A 21676-nucleotide genomic window follows, 5' to 3' on the forward strand; every position below is an offset into this window, starting at 1 on the left:
TTTAAATTTTTTTTTCTTTTTTTTAGAGACAGGGCCTCTTTCTGTCACCCAGGCTGAAGTGCAACAGCACAGTTATGGCTCACTGTAACTTCAAACTCCTGGGTTTAAGCAATCCTCCTTCCTGCCTCAGCCTCCCAAGTAGCTGAGACTAGAAGCACATGCCACTACATCCAGCTAATTTTTAAATTTTTTTTCTAGAGACAGGTTCTCCCTGTGTTTCCAGGGTGTCTCAAACCTCAGGCCTCAAGTGATCCTCACACCTCGGCCTCCCAAAGTGCTGGGATTACAGTCACGAGCCACCACGCCCAGCCAGTTTTAAATTTTAAAGGACAACAGAACAAATAACAAAACCTCCCACTTTCTCAAGGTCACAAAAGAGACTTTCATATCACCAAACTCAAAAGAATCCAGATTCTCAAATGGGCATCACATCTCTCCATGAATTATCCCTTGGTGAGGAAACTTGCATTTATCAAGACTTTTCTACTTGCTTGGGCTTGATTTCTGCTATTTGTCTGGTATTTGAAGGGAGGAAAAAAAATCATTATATTGCTGGGGAAGTACAGGAAGTAAGTCTCAAACATAAATTTGAATTTGTATTTCTTTCTGAAAACAAAAGTTCACTTGAGGTTTATACAGAAGTAAAAGAAAAGCAGAATTTCCAGGAATTGCTCCAGGAATTCATGGAAAGTAGATCCATTCATCATTTTCTTCTAATAAAGAAAACCAAGAAAAAACAATAAGGAGATGGTCTTTCAAAATGCCTAGCTTCCCACTCCTTTACCATATCACTAAGGAGAGGTTAAGTGGCTATACTTTGGTCTCCACATTTACATTTCAGAATTATTGCCTACCGTGTGGCCTTGGGCAAGTTACTTAGCTTCCTCACTGGTAAAATATCTACTTAAAATTGTGTTATAAGGATTACATGCACTTGTATGTATAAAAGACTTAGTCTGGCATGAGTCCATGGTGAACCTTGTATTAGCTGTAATACTTATATTAGCTAATATAAGTATTAGCTGTTATTATTACTACCACCACCGCTAAGTTTATTTTCAGCCTCCCAAATAAAGCCACATCCCCCCAAGGAATAATGCTTGCGTTTTATTTTCTGAAATGATGATGGCCTGGCTCCAGGCTCACCATCAGATCTAAAAAAAAAAACTGAACCCTCTAAGCCAGAGCACACTAATGTGAACTGGGGTCTGGGCTGCTCTGTGATTTGGGCAGCAGAAGAGGCCAGATACTTATGCCCAGTAGCCTGAGTTGCGCTCATTTAACAAATGTTAATTGTATCCCTAGTCTGTGCCAGGCAGTGTACCAGGTGCTGAATTTATTTGCTCATGATCAGCACTTTCACTGTATTTTCTAGAGCCCAAGGCCGTGTTTTTTGTTTTTTACTATAATGTGCTGCCTATGTTAAAAAAAGAAAAAGTTACATAGGAAACATTTTCCAGGATGAAACTAACAAGAATAGTAAAAGCCACTCCAAATCATCTATTTCTATCTTCTTCCTTATATTTCTACAATATAAAAATTTTCACCTACTTTTTAAATTTGATAAAGCAGATTATTCCCAGACGAGTTTTTGCCAAATATCTGCAAGAAAGGATGACTTCTGGTGAGCTGGCTCTGAAATCAGCAAACTGACAGAGCAGGCCACCACTCCCCTTCCCTCATATCTACCAAACTGCAAATAGTGCTGGGAAGGCTGCCACTCTGGGAATCCCATAGGACTCAGGAAAGGTAATACACAAGCACAGAGCATACACATAAGCCATCATCACCAGGGGAATCTCCTGCTGTAAAAACTCTGAGTAGGCACCAGAAGCTTAAACTTCTTCATAGAAGAGCCTTAACATTCTCTGAGGCTCAGGTAAGATTTAACCACCTACATAAGAACTGATCTAATGATTATTATTTTATGAAGTTGCATCATTGTGTTCAGGCAGCACAGGGAAGAAAAAGAGCACCGACTTGGGAGTCAGGCTTCAGCTTGAATTCCAGGGCTACCACTTAAAAGCTGTGAGACTCTGGGCAAATATTTAACTTCTCCAAGTCTAATTTTTCTTATCTAGGTTATATGGCATCAAATTTCTACCTTTGAAGATCTTGGTAAGAATTAAAAGGATGATTCACGTTAAACACCTAGCTGATATCTGACACACCATAGAAACTTAACACGATATATGCTCTGACCACCTCTTATTTTGGGGCAGGAAAAATGTCCCAAGAACTCCTCCCCTGATTTAGAGAAATAATGAAAGTGAATCCGAGGCAAATATTGCCCCTTATTTTTCTAAGAGTCTAATTCTGATAAGTGATATTTTTAGGACTCTGACAGTACCTGAGATATTATGAAAAATGCAACCAAACCTTCTCCAATAGCTCTTTGTCACCCAGATCTTACAGTGGGCAATCAAGAAGGCTTCAACTTTCTTCTGCAGAGCACCATGAGCTTTGGAACTGGAGCCCACATCCTCCCAGCTCCTCTGTTCTAGTCTCTTTCTATCCAAATCCCAAATGCAGCTTCTAAAAAGAAAGATCAACTGTTTTCCCACAATCTATACACAGGATGGCACAGAGTGAAAGTAGGCAATTTGCCTCAACTTCTTTTCATTCACTCAGTAATATCTGTCAGGTCTGAGGCTTGACTGATATATACCTTTAAATAAACTTAAATATATCAGGAAGCTAAGAGACTTTATAGTTCTTATATTTCCCAGGATCTAGGTTTAAAATCAAAAGGATTGAATTTGGGCTCACGCCTGCAATCCCAGCACCTTAGGAGGCCAAGGCCGGAGGATCGCTTGGGCCCAGGCATTCAAGAGCAGCCTGGGCAACATAGCAATACCCCAACTCTATAAAAAAATTTTTTAAATGATCCAGGTGCAGTGGCATGCACCTGTAGTCCTAGCTACTCAGAAGGCTGAGGCAGGAGGATTGCTCGAGCCCAGGAGGTCAAGGCTGAAGAGGTAGGACTACAGGTGTGCAGCTCAAACCGACCATATTACTCTGGGCAAGCTATTCAGTTCTTCTGAATTATAGTTTCCTTAGCTGTGGAAACTAATAATACTTCCTACCTTATAGGATTATTTTAGCATTAAATGATATTGTATGTGAAAACATTTTCAAAACTGCAAAGTTCTATACAAATGTTATATTAGAAAATGTTAGTCTATTTTGGCCAGGAGCAGTGGCTCACACTTGTAATCCCAGCACTTTGGGAGGCTGAGGTGGGAGGATCACTTGAGGTCAGGAATTCGAGACCAGCCTGGCCAACATGGTGAAACCCCATCTCTACTGAAAATACAAAAATTAGCTGGGCATGGTGGCAGGCATCTGTAATCCCAGTTACTTGGGAAGCCGAGGCACAAGAATCATTTGAACCTAGGAGGCAGACATTGCAGTGAGCTGAGATCACGCCACTGTACTCCAGCCTGGGCGACAGAGCGAGACTCCTTCTCAAAAAAAAAAAAAAGAAAGAAAAAGAAAAAGAAAACATTAGTCTTTGTTATTATTGTCCCTTTTGTCAGCTACAGCCTATGTGATCTAATAAAATCTTAAGAAGTCTGTGTTTATACACAGCTTCCCCAGCTGGCCATACCCCACCTGGCCACTCATCTATCTCATACCACACCTTAGTCTATACCCACTGATCTCAAGACCAGAAAGTTTTTGTTTTTGTTGTTGTTCTTGCTGCTTGAGAATGAGTCTCACTCTGTCACCTAGGCTGGAGTGCAGTGGTGCAATGTCGGCTCACTGCAACCTTTACCTCCCAGGTTCAAGAGATTCTCCTGCCTCAGCCTCCCGAGTAGCTGGGATTACAGGTGCACACCACCATGCCAGCTATTTTTTTTTTTTTTTTTTTTTTTGCATTTTCAATAGAGATGGGGTTTCACCATGTTGGCCGGACTGGTTTCGAACTCCTGACCTCAAGTGATCCACCTGCCTCAGCTTCCCAAAGTGCTGGGATTACAAGCGTGAGCCACTGCACCCGACCTATACCCACTGATCTCAAGTTCAGTCTTTTTGTGAGCCCTCCCATTCCCTGTTCATTTTCAAACAAATGGATCATCACAGATTCTGACACTCTCAAAGTCTGAAATTTTAAAACTTGACACTAATTTCTAAAAGGTGAAATCTGATTTGGTTTATGGAATGACAAAAAAAAAAAAAACAACCCGTGAAACTTTCTTAAGCACCTTCTTCACATGCCTAAATACATAGTGTCTTGAGAAATGGGCCCTTCTCTTATGTAAAGACCAATAACTTCTCAGTCTTTAATATCTTCAGAGTCTTAGCCAAAAACAAACCAAAAATAAAAAACAATTGGCTTCACATATGTGGCATTTCATGGTGTGCTGAAGGGATCTCCAAGTCCAGTCCCAGGTTTGATGATTCACTAGGATAACTCAACAGGACAACATACAGTCATATTCACAGCTATGACTTATTACAGTGAAAAGATACAAAGCAAACTCAACAATGGAAAAAGGTGCGTGGGGTGAAGTCTGGATAAAACTGGGTGGGAGTTCCCACGGGTCTTCTGCAAGAGGAGTCACAATGGACACACAAGTTGTGACAATGCATCTGAAATGTTACCAACCGGACCGTTCATTAGAGACCGTTCAGTGCCCAGAGTTTCTAATAGGGACAAGTCATATAGGTACCCCTTCCCTGGCATGTACCCAAATTCCAGACTCCCAGAAGAAAAGCAGGTGCTCGGCATAAACCATATTGCTTGCACAGTTTAGGCACAGTGAGCTACTCGATCATTTAGATTTGTGGGAATCCGCCTGAAATCCAAGTTCCCTAATGCCAGCCAAAGGCCAACTTGCAAGCAGGCCTTTCTACGGACTTTCACACCCACTATGTTAATTCTTTTCTGCACACATAAGAATAAAAAGCCAAATATCTAATTAATTGATAACTGTCCATTGACCACTAAATCCTTAAAGCCCATCAATGTACTAAAAACCTTAAAAAGACAGTGAACATAACTTAGCACTTCAAAATATATTCATTTAACACACTTGTACTATCTCAGCCTTCTGGGCTTTGGGCATTAAGGAAATAATAAGTCCCTTTAGTCCCAGCACTCTAAGAACTTTTGGAACAAAAGGGAAGATAAGATGAGGACATAAAGAATGATAACACACAGTGGTATGTGATGATGGCCATAAAAGAGGTAAAAGCCAAACACTAAACCAGTTAGAGGAGGGAAAGAAAACTTCCTGTCATGATGAACCAGAAGATTTCAGGAAGAATTAGCATAGAGCTGCAGTTTTAAGAACAGCTAGGATTTCAGAGTTAGAAACAGGGTTAGGAAGAGCTCAACAAAAGGGATTAAAAGTCCATAAAAAACATCCAATCTCCTTAATAACATGTACAACACTCTTCATGATCAGCCCACTACCTACTTCACTGGCCTCAGCTCCTGCCAGCCTTACCTTAAACATGAAACCATGCTCGCCATGCTATTTCCCAGCCTTTTGACCTTCTGATTCCTATTCACCCAGATCTCCTCTCAAATGCCACCTCTTCCAGGAAGCCCTACCTTGGCACTTGATCTCCTTTCCCTCTTACCACCCCACCTCCTTCCTCTGTGCTCACATCTGACTATGAACATCACACTGAGTGGTAATTACAGATATCTATTTTCCCCACTGGACCCTGAGCCTAAAACAATTTGGCACACAAACATAGAAAACACTCAGTGAGTATCTATCAAATAAACTAACTCTTGTCTCTAAATCTGATATTCTTCCCACTACAGCATGCTGCCCCTTTTAACAGCAAATGTTCACTGTTTAATAATAGTTTAAAGAGAATAGCAAGAGATTTTCTGTAAAGATCAATCATACCATACTTAAGTATTAAACTAAGCTCACACCCTTGGTCACTGCATCTACAGGTAGTGATGCACACAAACACACCCTCAAGGACCTAACCATTTCCACACACAGTTCATCAGTTTTGGTGCTTTGGTCTCAAAAGAAAGAGACCAAACCAGAATCTATCAAAGGACTAGACTGAGACTTGACTAACACAGTGAAAGGGCTTGGGGATTGGCACATGAAAGAGTCCAGGTTCAAAGGTCTAGTATTCCAAAAGCCCAGTGTAGGATGTCTCCAAGAGTTTCCTGGGTTTCTGCGGCCCAGGCTGGAGTTCAGCAGCACAATCATGGCTCACTGCACCCTTGATATCCCAGGCTCAAGTGATCCTCCCACCTCAGCCTCCTGAGTAGCTGGGACTATAGGTGTGCATCAACATGCCCTGCTAATTTTTTTCTATTTTTTTTGTAAAGATGGGGTCTTGCTATGTTGCTCAGGCTGCTCTCAAACTCCAGGGTTCAAGCAATCCTCCCACCTCAGCCTCCCAAACTGCTGAGATTACAGGAATGAGCCACTATGCCTGGCCCCCAGGAATTTAAAAGGTACAACTTACTCCCTATGCACTGAATGTCAGCCCAAGACTTGCTTTTAGTTCCTGGATGCTCAGAGAGTGGACCTGGAAAAGTATGCCAGAGAAGGGAAAAAACAAACACATCCACTCCCTCCTCACTTCCTCACACACCAAGCAAATACTTGTGCTCAGTTCCACAGTAGGGTCACATCTGTCCCCTGCAGAATCTGACCGTTAGAGCCACGTCTCCTCCACACCCTTGGCTCCTGGCCACACATTATTAATAGTTTAAGTGGAGATGCAGGTGATTGTCTTCACATTGAGGCACCTCTAGTAACCAAGGCTAATCTCTCCAGTGGCTTTCCCCAAGGAACCCAGGTAATGTCGGGTTTTCCCTCTGGCATAGATAAAGCAGACAACTATCCGGAAAACATAAACACAGGCCTAGAAACACAGAAACACACATCTGTGTGTACCTGGGTCTGATCCTGACTGCTTAGGGAGAAGGGCCACCTAGCTTCTTGCCATTTCCCATAGATGATAGTTTTGCAGTCCGAGCCTCTCTGCCCCTCCCTCTAAGAAACTCAACAGCTGCTAACCACAATAGTGCATGCTAAGCACAAGAAATTCTACAAAGCACTAACCAAATTCAGCATGCATTAGGTATCAACTATCCCTAGGATCTTAAATCTGGAAATACAAAAAGGGGCCTTAAACATTTTTTTTTTCCTGGATTCAAGCTTCAATCATTTTGCCAGAAACACACCTGGTCCTTTATTGAAAAGCGGTAAATATGCTTAACTCAAGGTAAGACATATTTATATTTTTGGAACAATTTGGCTCCAATGTGATCCAGTCCATAAATTAGCATATGGAGTCACCATTTTCCAACACATTCTGTACTTTCCTATAGAAGTCTTGAACAGCAGCACCATCTCTACAAGTACCATTACCTTTTACCAAAAAAGCTTTAATATATGTTATCTCCTCTGTACACACAAGTGCAAACAAGTATGCCAATCAACCCCAAACCCATCTTTCATACTGTGAGCAGTGTTATTATCCTAAAGAGAAATTTCATTATCTCACTCACAATATTGAGAAACTTCAAAGATAAAGGGCAGCCTCCAAGATAAAGGGTAAGATTGTAGCCTCATTTCACCTTTGGTCTTTGGTGAAACTCCACTACATTAGCAGCGCCACCAACCATAATTTACCTGTCCTGTGTGCTGTGTGCCAACTCAGTAGTCTCTTCCTCGTTCCTTTTTTTTTTTTTTTTTTCAGATGGAGTCTTGCACTGTCACTGGAGTGCAATGACGCGATCTCGGCTCACTGCAAACTCCACCTCCCGGGTTCAAGCAATACTCCTGCCTCAGCCTCCAGAGTAGCTGGGATTACAGGCACCCACCACCATGCCCAGCTAAGTTTTTGTATTTTTAGTAGAGATGGGGTTTTACTATGTTGGCCAGGCTGGTCTTGAACTCATGACCTTGTGATCCGCCCACCACGGGCTCCCAAAGTGCTGGGATTACAGGCATGAGCCAATGCACCGGGCCCTCAGTCTCTTCTTAACCTAGCAAACTCCTACTCAGCCATAGGTCTAGCTTATCTGTCACCTTCCTACTTTCCCTGGCAGTTGCTCTCTCAGCAATCTCACAATAAGCTGTATGCATTTCTACTGGAACACTTACCACACTGTACTGTAAGTACTACTTCACCATTGTCACCTTCAATAGCCAATAAGAAGGGAAGGAAAGAGAGGAAAGAAAGAGAAGGGAAGAGAAAGGAAAGGAAGAAAAGGAAAAGGAATAGAACTGACATTTATTGAATAGTGACTCTATGCAAGACACAAAGTCAGAGGCTTTAATATATTCATTACCCTATCTTGTGAGAAAATGAATGCCATTTTTTCAGAAAAGGAAGTTGAGACTCCTACCCCAAAGAAACTCAAAAGCTGCTAACCACAGTTAAATTAGTTGCTCTGTAATACAACTAGTAAGTGGATTCATGTTTAAATGCAAGCTCATGTGATCCCAAAGCCAAGTTTATTTCCACTACAAAGTGGCCTCTATGGGAAACATGGACACTAGCTGTAAACATCTTCTTAACCATGACCCCTCTCCCATCACCTTCTTGGCCACTATGCTTCATAACTCTGGCTTCTGACCTTCCACCTATGATTGCACCTCAAAATCATCTGCTATAACCATCAGATGGCAAGGTGTTGCTAGGAATCTGGCAAGAACACAGTGAATACATTTGCAGAAAGGTAGTATGATACTATTTCAAAAAGGTTCAAGAATGCATATTATAAAACTGTAAAAATGTGTCATATCTAAGTGGTCCTGCTAGGACAACTGATATAAAAATTCTTTATCTTTATAAAATCCTCATATCATGTACAACATGAAGATCAACTTCATTTCTACTCAAGTTCTTCAGTATATTCCCTCTCACTTATCAAGTTGTGATGCCCCAAAATAATCTGTAATTAGGGTCTTCTTGCCAGTTCTCCATAGTACTTCAGTTGCTCTAGTCCTGGGTTGTGCTGCTTCATAACTGCAGGAATAAGTGACTGACTCCTTAGGCCATGGAGCACTGGGAGAACCCAGTTGTTTTGCCTGGAAGATTATGTCAAGCCCATCATTACATCTCTATGGTAACAGAAATATCCTAGGTTTTCTGGAACAGTCCTAGTTTTGAATGTTTATAATCTGTTTCAAGACTAGTGACAAACATATGTCTTAACACAGGATTCAGTAAGCATGAATATAACATCTTTCCTTTACAGAACTCCCCCAAAAGAGGCAATACTGGGTTGTGAAAAGAGTACAGGTTTTCCAGTCAAAGTAACCTGGGATCAATTGTTTGTTTGGCTATTTATCACCTCTGTGACCTTGGGCAAAGGACTTCTCTGTGCTTCCATTCCCTCATCAGTAAAGTGGATAATTATCACCTACTTTAGAGAGTAGTCCTGTCAATTAGAGGAACAAGGACATAGCAAAGGGACTGACACAGAGTATGCACTAGATAGATAATAGACACTCTATTATGTTGTTGTTATTTGTAGCATCCCTAAAAGGAATGGAAAAGAAAGATACCATTTTTGCTTTTCTAAGTAAAAGACTATAAATTATGTGATTTACCTGTATTCAACTTCCTAAACACAACACTTCAGTTACTACATTCCAGGTAGTGTTGATTCTTAAATAGTATACTAAGTTGCTGACTCATCACTTTGTAGTCTGGTGTCACCCCCTAATATTTCCTGAAATAGTTAAACTTTATTAATTATTACTCTCTCTGTGTAACAAAATTTTCTAAATTTTTGCAACAAGCCCATTTTCAAGGGTTATCCTGTGTAGTCAAAACACTATCCGAAGCTATGTACCCTCATTCTGCATCTAGAACTCAGTTTGCAGCTCCGTACGTAATTTCATGAACAGTAGAGCAGAATACAAGTAGGGTACAGATAGCGTACAATCATATCAGATTATCTTCCAATGATCCAAGGCATGGGCTCTGGAGTCAAACTGCCTGGATTCAAATCTCTGTTGTTGTTCTTATTGGCTGTGTCACTTTGGGCAACTTATTTAACTTATATGGGCCTCAATTTCCTCATCATAAAATAGAAACAATCATAGTACCAAAAATAGTATCAATAATAGATTATTGTGAGGATTAAATAAATTGATGTAGGTATAGTGCTTGGAATACTGCCTGGTACATAGTAAGTGCTCAATAAATGTCAGACATCCTCATCATTCATTTGCTTCAGACTGAAAAACAGTCTGAAGCAATTAGACGTGATATAGTATGTTACATTAGCAACCAAAAATACCAGATCAGGTAAAATACCTTTAAAATAACTGAATAAAATGAATCCTACATAACCAGTTACTATCTCTAGATGCCATAACAGCAGTAGATCTATCGTATTTGCAGATTGAATGCCGGTGGCTCCAACTATTCATAACTTACCTTGAAGACGTCACGTAGAAATTGTGGCTAAATCAATAGTAGCACCAGAAAGGAATGAAGTCATGAGTCCCTGGCTGGTAAGTCTTTGGTCAACCACTCAGCACAGCATCTCAATCTGTTTTTGCTGGTTTTCATTAAATATAGGACCTCATTTAATCCTCTAAACAATCTTGTCAAACAAATCCGATCATTCTCATTTTATAGATACATGGAGGCAATTACATGCTATGACAATAGTTGCAGTCTTGTGGATAGCAAAGGTCTCAGGATGGAAAACCCTGAACGTGTCCCAAAATGGCATAACTGAAACAACCCTAGACTACAACTAAAAGAAAAAGGGCCGAGTGTGGTGGCTCGTGCCTGTAACCCCAGTGTTTTGGGTGGCCAAGGTGGGAAGACTGCTTGAGCCCAGGAGTTCAAGGCCAGCCTGAGCAACACAGTGAGATCCCATCTCTACAAAAAAAAAAAAAAAAAAAAACTGAAAACCCAAACCTTTTACTTATAAAACTCAAATGACTAGTCTAAAACCAACAGTGGTAAAGAATCTGCCCTAAGAAATCTAACACAATACAGCTCAGCCTTCCTCCCAACACAGATCACTGGCAAAGGGAATGGGAATTGTCAGGCAATAGATTTGACTGAGCAACTTAGCTTGCCTGGGATCCAGCTCATGCCCTCAGCCTCAAAGCCCTGTGTTTTAATCAAGTGACTCAGCCAGAGGCAGGAGAGTCCAGGCGCCTGTGGCCGGGAGGGATGGCAGCACAAAACACATCTGTCTAATCAGAAGCTAGTGGTGCTGGCATCCATTCTGTCAAGACTTACAGTAAAACAATGCTTCTGCAAGGGAAAAAACAGAAACTTATATTCACTCAGAAATCAACTGATACCTTTCTTTCCCCCTCTAACTCAGAAGGCAAATATGTGGAATTGTTTGCTACGTCTTATATCTACCTACCCCAAATATTTCTTGATGCATTTATAGAAAGAGGACAACTTATCTTTGAATAATAAACCAAATCTATGCTAGTAGCTACAAAGTGTTTAGAAAGTATAAGATTAGGAAATGCTCTTATTTTGGCCTTCTTTTATCTCAATCATCAATACAAGGGATAACACATAGGAAAGTGTTTTTGTAGGTTGCAGGTAGTTCACATAGGTGAAGAAGTCACTGCAGTAATCTGAGGACACTGCACCACATTTCAGCAGAGTGATTCATTCATTCTTTTATTTGTTCATTTATTAATTAATTTAAAATACTTATACTAAGTTCCCATTGAGTTCCAGGAACAGTGCCAGGCTATGTGGATACATAAATAAACCACAAAGTCTGAGCCCTCAGGGGCTCAATCTTTTCCCAAATTGTTCTTTTCATCTCCATCCTATTCCAATCACAGCTGCACGTGTCTCTGCTCCCTTTTTCCTTCTCTTTCTCCCCCTCTCCACTTCTGAGCCACTTAAGAGTGAGGTCATGTGCTTCTCCCACATTCTGCAAAAGTCCTAGCACAGGTCCAAGTGCCCAAATGGGCACTAGGCAAAAATACTGTATGTAGTGACTTTAGAGGCAAATACTTAGTGAAACACATGGCTTTATTACCATTTTTTTAAACCTGCTTTCATTATACTGTATTTCTGTCAACCTACCTTCCCAAAATTCCCTTAAAGCAGTTCTCCTAACAATCTCAAGAGGTTATAGATTAATAATAAAAAATAAATGAGCAGAAACCACGCTCCTCTCAATGATCTGTGGATCATGTGTTCTGCATGAAGGCAGTCAATAGAGGAGACCCTTAGAAAATCAGGAGGAGGCGTCAAAAGCTTGAAGCAACAGAAAGTGGAAACATTTTCTGATATCTGATTCATCTGGATGTGGAAATTCTCTACCAGACTTCAACTTGGGAAACCATGAATAGAAAATAACCCAGAATCAGATTTTTAAGACTAGAAGGACCCTCATCTGGTCCAATTCTCTAACTTTATAAGGAAACCAAGGCTCAGGGAGAAAGTGTGACTAAACCCGGATTGCACAGATTGTCTTTGACAGATGCAGAAGTTGAAACCAAGCTACCTGCCTCCCAGTGCAGGGCCCATTGTCTCCTCAGAGCGGCCAGGAGCATGGCATATGCCTGACAGCAGTCCTTGAGGCAATGGCTACTGGCACTCACATGCCCCCATGGGTACACTGCCCTTCCAGTGGCTCTCATTGCTTCCTCCTAGCAAGCCTCTGCCTTGCTTAGGGCAAGTCGAGACAGCTCCCAGGAGCTCTGAGACTCCCTGTGTAACTGAACAATTCCCTTGAGTGGCAAGCCTGCTTTCATTCTACAAAATGGGACTATCTTCTGTCCTCTTCTGTTCAGGATTGTGATGAAGATCAATGAGATACTAGCCACCAAGGAAACCTACATTCTTTGAAGAAAACTTGAGTCCCAATAGAGCATTTACATCATGATTAAGTCCTACTAATACCAAGAGTTGGATTCCAGGATTTTATAAAGACTGATAATGTTTTATTGCCTCTATGTTTAAACATTTTTAAAATATTAATAGCATACACACATGCATGCAATCCAAGTAACAAACAATAACACCTGACACTTGATCCTTATAGTGACTCTGGTAAGTGAGGATAGAATTTGTTAATTATCATCAATTTATAAAAGAGGAAACCAGCTCAGAGAAGCCACCTGTCTTGCCCAAGGTCACATAGGTAATAAAATGCAATGCTGGGGCAACGACTTTCTCTAGGTCCCTCCTGAATTTTCTGCAAATTACTGTGCAAATTAGTTTTTTAATTTTCTGCTCAAATTTCGCACATCAGCAACACTAAAGAGCTACATTTTCTGTTATATTTGAGATGTTTAGCAAGAGTACAGCTTGACCCTGCATTTTCAATAGCAGCCCCATGGCCCAGCACTCATCTCTCCCAGAAGATAAATACAGGGAAATTATGAGGGGTGAACTTCAGGGCTCACAAACAAGATTAACCTTCATGATGCTTTTAATTATTCATGATTTTTTCTCTACATTCTTTCAAAAACAATCTGAGATGGCTCTTAGCTCTGACAATAATTCAGTCAAAAGGGCTGTATTTACTTGTGTGTGTGTTTTTAAAATTTATTAATATAGATGCAAAGAAAAAGATTTGGAAGGCTATATCCCAAGTTTTGCTTTAATTATTTGAGTATAGATGTATTGACATTATTATTATTATTATTATTTGAGATGGAGTCTTGCTCTGTCACCCAGGCTGGAGTACAGTGGCGTGATCTCAGCTCACTGCAACCTCCGCCTCCCGGGTTCAAGAGATTCTCCTGCCGCAGCCTCCTGAGCAGCTGGGACTACAGGCGCATGCCACCACGCCCAGCTAAGTTTTGTGTTTTTAGTAGAGATGGGGTTTCACTATATTGGCCAGGCTGGTCTCGAACTCCTGACCTTGTGATCCACCTGCCTCGGCCTCCCAAAGTGCTGGGATTACAGGCATTAGCCACCGCACCCGGCCTGATATTATTATTAATGTTAATCTGGATCTTATATTTTTTTCTGCAATGAATATGTTTCATTTTGGTAATAAGAAAATAAAGGATATTTTTATTTTTAAAACATTCTTCATTCTGAAAAATGGGAAAAAAAGTGGATGTCTCCCCAGGGACTAGAGAAGCTCTATTACTGTGAACCAGAGAGTGGAAAATTCAAACAGTAGTCTAAGCCCTGTAGAACCTTGGTCCTACTTCTCCATCTGGGTACTCGAAGCCCCTAAGAATATATAACAATCTGCCAGGACACCAGTTTTATTCAGATATTTTGAAGAAAAAACTTTATATTTTTAAATCAAAGTCCATATATTATGAAATCAAATGAAAAAATAGCATAAGCACAGAAGCATGTGTTGGTCTTCTTTTCCATTGCAGGATCTTCTACGGAAAAGTTTAGTAAGCCCTAAGACAAACATTATACTCTTATCCCCCCAACTTTTGAGAGAGTGACAACCTCATTAATACCAAGTAAGTTTTCCTCTTAATTAAAAAAAAAGCCACATTTTTCTTCATCTACTGTATATTTAAAAATTCTTTGTAAAACAGGTGACAAGCAGACATATTCCCAGGGAGCTCTGGAAGCCTATACAGGCACAGTTCACCCTACCTCCCTTGCCCAAAAAGGAGAAACACCTAGACTAGCATCTGGGTTTTGAAGATGGTGGAGCCTGGGCTTCCCCTAGGCTGCCTCACATTTCTACAAGGCATCAGACCACTCTGCACAAGGTGCTAATTCATTCATTCCACAAATGTTTATTGAGCAAAACCTGAAAAAGGCCTCTTAGGGGACAGTGGAATCATTCACCAGCCAACGGTTAGGGCTAACGGGTCAGATGTGGACAATCAATCTTTCATTAGACCCCAAACCACCTCTAGGATAAAGCAAACAGGGCCCTGCCCCACCCACGCACTAGCAGCTGGGCAGGATTAGGGTAGGCCTTCTAGAACAAGACTGCTGCTGAGAGGCTAAGGCAGTCACAGATTACCTCCAGAATAACGGAAACTCCTGCACCATAAATGACATAATAGCTCTAAGATGTTTTGCATAGTGCCTGACACCTGGTGAGAACTCAATAATGTTAGACATTTTTGATCTCCTTATTCCAGCTTGCTCTTAGTTAAGGAGCACAAAGAAAGTGTAAAGAACACAGGTTTTAGAATCAGAGATTGGATTTGAATCCCAGCTATGCTACTTCCTAGCTCAGTGACTAAAGGAAGCAGTCTTTCTGAGCCTGTTTCTCACCTATAAAATAGGGTATAGTACATCACCCCTCATGCGGCTTTTGTGAGAATTAAGGATATATTACATACAAAGAAGTGTCTGGCCCATAGTAAGTGCCCACTAAACAGCAGTCAACATTGCCCTGCTGCCGTCCCCACACCTTCTCTTCTCCTTCCTAGCTGCTCTTGATGGGTTCTGCAATCTGATTTCACCTGGATACCACACTAAGGGTGAGAATGGGCAGAACTTCAGGGATGGAGGAAAGTCAGGCGAGGGAAATGCTGGAGACCTTCCATAGAAATCCAGCCAAGTCCTCAGCTCCTTTCAATCATTCTACTCCATCTGGCTGCTCCATCCAGCAGACAGCAGGGGTCACCATCCTGGTGGGGAATGGCTGCCAACAAGGGGACGGGAAGCTGGATGGCAGTTTGCATCCACCCCACCTTCCAGGGTCTGTCTGTCTGTCTGAAGCCCCACCGGGCTTCTTCTGCACATCCCTGCCGGGCTGTGTGGCTCAGAGGGCTGACAGGGTGATTCATAGCCTGTTCTTATCTAGGCTTCTATCTCAACCCTGAGCCCAAAGCCCTGGAGGCTGCTGGTCACAAACCAGCACTAAATGAAAAGAAGAACTTTTCATTAAGGCAGGAAGCGGAGCCCCTCAAGGTCAGAGGGGATTTATAAAGAGAGGAGGAAGGAAAGGGAAGACGCGGCAGGATGGGTGCAGAGAAAGAGAGACCCACTTCCTATATGCTGGTGGAGCCCTGTGTCTTAGACGCTAAAAACAGTCGCTTTTCCACTTCGAAGGATGACAAAGCCCACTCGTGTAGTTTATAGCTCGCCGTGGGACGAGGTGTGGGTATGGAACAGAATTCCAAAACACGTCTTATTTTCAAAGGAGAAATCATCATCCCCTGGCCGGCCCTTCCCAACACCCCACCTGTAAACAGGTCCTGACGCTCCTACCTTTCTGCACCTGAGCAATCTGGGGGCAGTTACTTTGCAGCCAGGTCTCCCCAGCACCCAGCCCCAAGCCCAGGTCAGTTCCTGAAAGCCCTAGAAAACGCGATAGCTCAGCAGAACCCTCGCCTACCCGGGCATCCCAGCTTCCTGGCCGCCTGGGCAGCGGAGGTGGTTCTGGAGTAGGTGGGAAACTGAGGAAAGGATCTTTCCCGGTGCCAAAACGCAGTTCCCATTTTAGAACTGGGAAGACTAAGGAACATCATTCTACACCACCTCCCTCACTTAACAGAGGAGGAAGCAGCGACCAAGAGAGGGAAACAAAGTTGCCCGAGGTAACACAGCGAGTGGGCCAAGTAGAGACTGGAAACTGAGTGCGCACCTCCGAGTCGCTGCCGGGCAGGGAGCGCGCCTCACCGTCTCTCGTCTTCTGGCCCCCAGCCCTCGGCCTGGCGGTGCAAACCGCTCAGCCCCGGGCGCGGCGCGTTACCTTCCCCCGGGCTGGGCGTTGCGAGACTTCACTCTCCCGACGGACGCTGGCGGCTCTGCCCGGCTCGCAGGCGCGCGGCACGGCCCGGGTGTCGCCCGGCACTGTCAACGCAGAGCGGCGTGCGCGAGTCCCTCCCCCCCACCCCCGCCCCCCGTCGGGCGGTGCGGTGGGGCAGGTCCCGGATGCTCGGGCCAATGGCGCTTCGCCCGCTCCCCGCCCCGGCCCGCCCCGGCCTCCTCGCCCGGCACCCAGCGCCCGCCAGCCCCTAACCTCTCCCCTTCCCGCCCTTCGCCCTCCGCCCCCGCCTGCTGCTTCTCTCCCGTTCCTAGCCTCCTTCTCAAGTGTACCTTGCCCCGAAACAACTTCTTTTCTGTGCAAATAAAGCAGCACTGTTGTTATTGTTATTATTTTTATCACGGCGCGTTAGGGGGCCTTGGAGCCCGAGTGTGTGGAGCACTAGGAGCCTCTGCACTGCGAGAGGGGACAGCCACCGCGCAGGGAAAGGGGCGCGGAGGGTATGGAGCCCGGTCATGGGGTAAGTTGCTTTAACCCTTGGGACGTCAATTTCCTCACATGTGAAATAGAAGAAGAAAGGGGGGAAAAAAAGTTCTTGAGAGGACTAAATGAAGTGATGCTTTAAAATACAATAATACCTAGAGAAAGGTGAGGGCGTCATGTACTGCCTGAGCTACCTACTGGGGTATGCACAGAGGACTGGTAAGCTCCTGGAAGACGCTGTGTGGCAGGGAGGCAGACAATACAATACAGTAAATACAATATTGTGGTGGGGCACGGTGGCTCACACCTGTAATCCCAGCATTTTGGGAGGTCGAGGCAGGTGGATAACCCGAGGTCAGGAGTTCGGGACCAGCCCGGCCAACATAGCAAAACTCTGTTCTAATTAGAAAAAGAAAAGAAAAATTAGCCGGGTGTGGTGGCGAGCGCCCGTAGTCCCAACTACTTAGGAAGCTGAGGCAGGAGAATCGCTTTAACCCGAGAGGTGGAGGCTGCAGTGAGCCAAGATCGCACCACTGCACTCCAGCCTGGGTGACAGAGCAAGACTCTGTCTCAAAAAAATAAATAAAATAATTTAAAAATTGTATCACGACCCATTTTTTACAAGTTACCCATGATGGGGCCAGCCTAGGCAAACCTCTGAAGGAGATGAACCTTAAAGCCTTTTTCCTTATCATCTCCTGGACTAGTGTTGTCCATTCAACTGAGGGTGGCCCAGGTCTGCCTTTGGTTCTTCCAAAGGTCTTCCTTCTCCCAAACTTACAAATACTTATCCCCAAGGGCTTCACTTAGTGCCCAGTGCAGGCTGCTAGCCTGGCCCAAGAGTCCTGGCACCGTGCAGAGATGTGTATTCTGGGTTCCTTCAGCCTTTGAGAGCCTGGTGTGTCCCTGTGCTGGGTGAGCATGCCACATGCAAAAGAGGAATAAGCCACTGGTCTTGCCTTTGAAGAGACAAATTTGTAAATAATTTCATTTTAGTGTAAGTGTTGTAATAGGTTTACAAAGTGTTGTAGAGTCACTACGCTGAAGGAGGGGGACAATAAAAAATACAAATGTGACCAAGGTAGGTCTTGAAGGAGGGCTACAAATTAGGTCAGATTGAAGGGGTGACAGAACACTGGGCGCAGAGAGGCAGGCAGAGACATGGAGATGCCTGTCATATGTCACGGCTATTGCACAGGATTTGGGACAATGAGGCAGAGATGAAGCTAAGGAGGTAGGTGGGTGGATGTTGGAGGAGTGGCTGTACCTGCCTTGCTGAGGGAAGCAGGCTGTGTCCTGTTGGTGATGGCTGCTGGCGAATGATTTTAGGCAGGGGAGTAGCATGACCTCAGATGCTTTTGGTACTTCACTTTTATTGTTGATTGCACCTGCCTTGGTTATCCCCTTCCTGCCCCTCTCTAGCTCTGGAGGGCAGGCACTGGGTCTTGCTCACCTCTGGGTGCCTTGCATCACCTGGCATAGGGCTTTGAAGGAACTAAATACATGCTGTTCACAGTATCACTCCTCCCCTGGAAACAAATAGCAATGCCTAAATGCTAGAGAGGGTCACAGGATCCTTGCTTCAGGTTGTGGGGCAGGCAAGTGGGGGAGAAATTTTAAGGCAGGGTCTTGTATGGCTCCCAATTCGTCTAAATCTTGTATGGCTCAGAGACTAAACCTTAGAGCTCTTGGCCAAGATCCAAATGCTGTTAGAAATGTCAATTTCTAATAAGACCTTAGACCAATTACTCAACCTCCCTGTGCTTCAGTTTGCTCATTTGTTAGAGAGAAAATAATTGCACTGCTCTCTCAGGCCTACTGCGAAGATTAAAAGAATATGCACGTGTTTATCATGATGCCTTGCACATATAGAGCACTGAAAAAGCCTTGGTTAACATGATCATATCAAGTCAGCAATGGCCTGTTCCACTTATCCCATATGAACCCTTCAAAATGGTTTACATATAAGTGACACTTAAACTTTACAGAATTCTAGGTTGACACTGAAGGGGAAGGCAAGAGGGTAGGGATAGCATGGTGTAAGGTTAAATGCACAGACTTTGATGTATCGCCTGGCTCTACCACAGATCTTGCTGGGTGACTTTGGACAAGTCACTTAATTTCCTTCTTTCGCTGGGTGACTTTAGACAAGTCTCCTCCCTCCCTCCCTCCTTCCTTTCCTTCCTTCCTTCCTTCCTTCCTTCCTTCCTTTTTTGGCAGGGTCTCACTTTGTTGCCCAGGCAGTGACACAAACACAGCTCACTGCAGCCTCAACCTCCCAGGCTCAAGCCATCCTCCCACCTCAGCCTTCCAGGTAGCTGGGACTACAAGCACACACCACCACGCCCAGTTAATTATTGTATTCTTAGTAGAGATGTGGTTTCGCAATGTTGACCTCTTGAGCTGAAGCGATCTGCCCGCCTCAGCGTCTCTAAGTGTTGGGATTACGGGTGTGAGCCACTGTACCCAGCCTAAGTCACTTAACTTCTGTTAGCGATTGTTCTTCTTTTTTTTTTTTTCTTTTTTTTTTCTTTCTTTATTATTATTATTATTATTATTATTATACTTTAGGTTTTATGGTACATGTGCGCAATGTGCAGGTAAGTTACATATGTATACATGTGCCATGCTGGTGCGCTGCACCCACTAACTCGTCATCTAGCATTAGGTATATCTCCCAATGCTATCCCTCCCCCCCTCCCCCCACCCCACAACAGTCCCCGAAGTGTGATGTTCCCCTTCCTGTGTCCATGTGTTCTCATTGTTCAATTCCCACCTATGAGTGAGAATATGCTATCACGATTGTTCTTCTATAAAATAGAAGTAGTCATATTACCTGCCCCATGCCAAGGAGATAACACATAACACATATGGCGTATTGCCTGGCCCAAGGTAAGATCTCAATTCATGTTAGCTAATGGTGTGATGATGGTTGGAAGAGAGTTAGTATAGTTTTTGGAAAGAATAATCTCCATGCCTCTGCCTGCCTCTCTGCACCCCAGTTCTCTGTCACCCCTTCCAGATGACCTAACTTGTAGCCCTCCTTCAAGATCTACCTTGGTCACATTTGAATGTAAGCTTTTATTGTCCCCCTCCTTCAGGGTATGTGACTGTAACTAATATATTGGAAAGGGGAAATGTAATCCTGGAAAAAACTAAACCTACATGTAAAGGTTGGTGCTGTATCTGTGAAAACTAACTGGGACAGGAGTAGAAGTGAGCTTAGAAAACTGCAGGTAGGGCATGGGCCTGAAAGAGTTTTGTAGGTAGACTTATTTAAGTTAAGAACCCCTGTCTGAACAAGGATAAGATTCTTGTAGCTCTATGGAACTGAACAAAATGGAATATTGTTTGCAGAATTTTGTATGACAACTCTCTGAGCTGCCCTCTTGGAATGGTGGAAAGCTGGTGCTTTTAAATGATAATCTGAAATTTAACCCCAACACCACCCAACAGTGACTTTGTAGAGTCACAGGCACATTGCTAAATTGTTTAGTTTTATCAGCTAGTTAGTAAGTAAATATTTATTGGTAGCATAAGCTAGGTGTGGTTCCTTCAAGCTTGAAATATCCTTCCTTCTATATCTGACCCAAGGAATCCTTCTTATGCATCAAGGCCTAGGACAAATGTCACCAGATTCGCCCTCCTAGACTGAATAAATTAATCCTTGCAACCTCTCCAATTCCCATGGTGTATTCCTCAAGCATTTTCTTGGCATCGATTTCATCCTGTCTTTATAGTTACTTGTCACAGGATCTGCCACTCCCTACTAGTTTTAAAGCTCGCCCGCTTCTGGGACCCCTTCTTTCTCTTGTATTTCTTCTTACTACCTCCATCCTTCTCCCCACCTCATTGCTGCCCAAAATGACTTATACACAATAGGCACTAAATAAATGCTTGATAAGTTGCATTGACAAGCAGGTCTTTCATAGTATGCATGTTACAAAGAGCAGCATTTTTGCCACAATGAAAAAGTAAAAGAACCTTCCTCTTAAAGACATGACTTTGTCTTTAAGCTATGTGAATCTATAACTTCTTAACCACCAGAAATTGTAGATATTGCTAAAATGCTATATAATTATATTTGGCATGGTAATGTAGTTAGATGACTTATACCAGTTATGTATCAAATGTACAGCATTTAAAACACAATTTAGTCATGGTACTGGGTCACCAAAGCAAGAATTTGGTTTTTTAAATAATTTGTAAATACTGAATATTCTTTTGACTTTCAAAAGTACAAAACTTTGGCCTTGAATCAAATTGTGTTAGCAATCTCTCCACAGTCTTTAATAATGCCTTGAACTTCTACAGCTCTTTGTATTTTTCAAAGCCCTTTCACTTTGATTATCTTGTTTGATCTTCACTCAACCCTATGATGTAGGAAGCACAGCTATTAGTGTCTGCATTTTACAGATGAAGATAGGAGGCACATGAGAGGATCAGGCCCTTAAACCAAGGCCAAATTGCAAATGACAAAGTCAAGGTTAGGATCCACGATCTACTATACCAGAGGTATTTCATATATTCATGAAAACTGTGGCATCATTATGTATCATCTTTATAAGCAACAATCTCATATATTAT

General features: G+C 43.0%; 1 protein-coding gene across 33 annotated transcripts in view; it reads right to left on the reverse strand.

The window, feature by feature from the left end:
- Positions 1-16954, reverse strand: part of SYTL2 (synaptotagmin like 2) — a 116649-nt gene extending 99695 nt beyond the window's left edge. For 6 of the 33 annotated variants that reach the window (XM_054437949.2, XM_054437945.2, XM_054437936.2 and 3 more), the window contains exon 1: positions 16484-16702. The gene's annotated coding sequence lies outside the window, so the exon portion shown is untranslated. Of the gene's footprint in view, positions 1-16483; positions 16727-16938 lie in introns of those variants that run through there. The other 27 variants (XR_008492281.2, XR_008492279.2, XR_008492278.2 and 24 more) reach the window with 10 other exon arrangements.
- Positions 16955-21676: the final 4722 nt, after the last annotated feature.

The sequence above is a fragment of the Pongo pygmaeus genome, chromosome 9, assembly GCF_028885625.2.
Source record: "Pongo pygmaeus isolate AG05252 chromosome 9, NHGRI_mPonPyg2-v2.0_pri, whole genome shotgun sequence".
Classification (NCBI taxonomy): domain Eukaryota; kingdom Metazoa; phylum Chordata; class Mammalia; order Primates; family Hominidae; genus Pongo; species Pongo pygmaeus.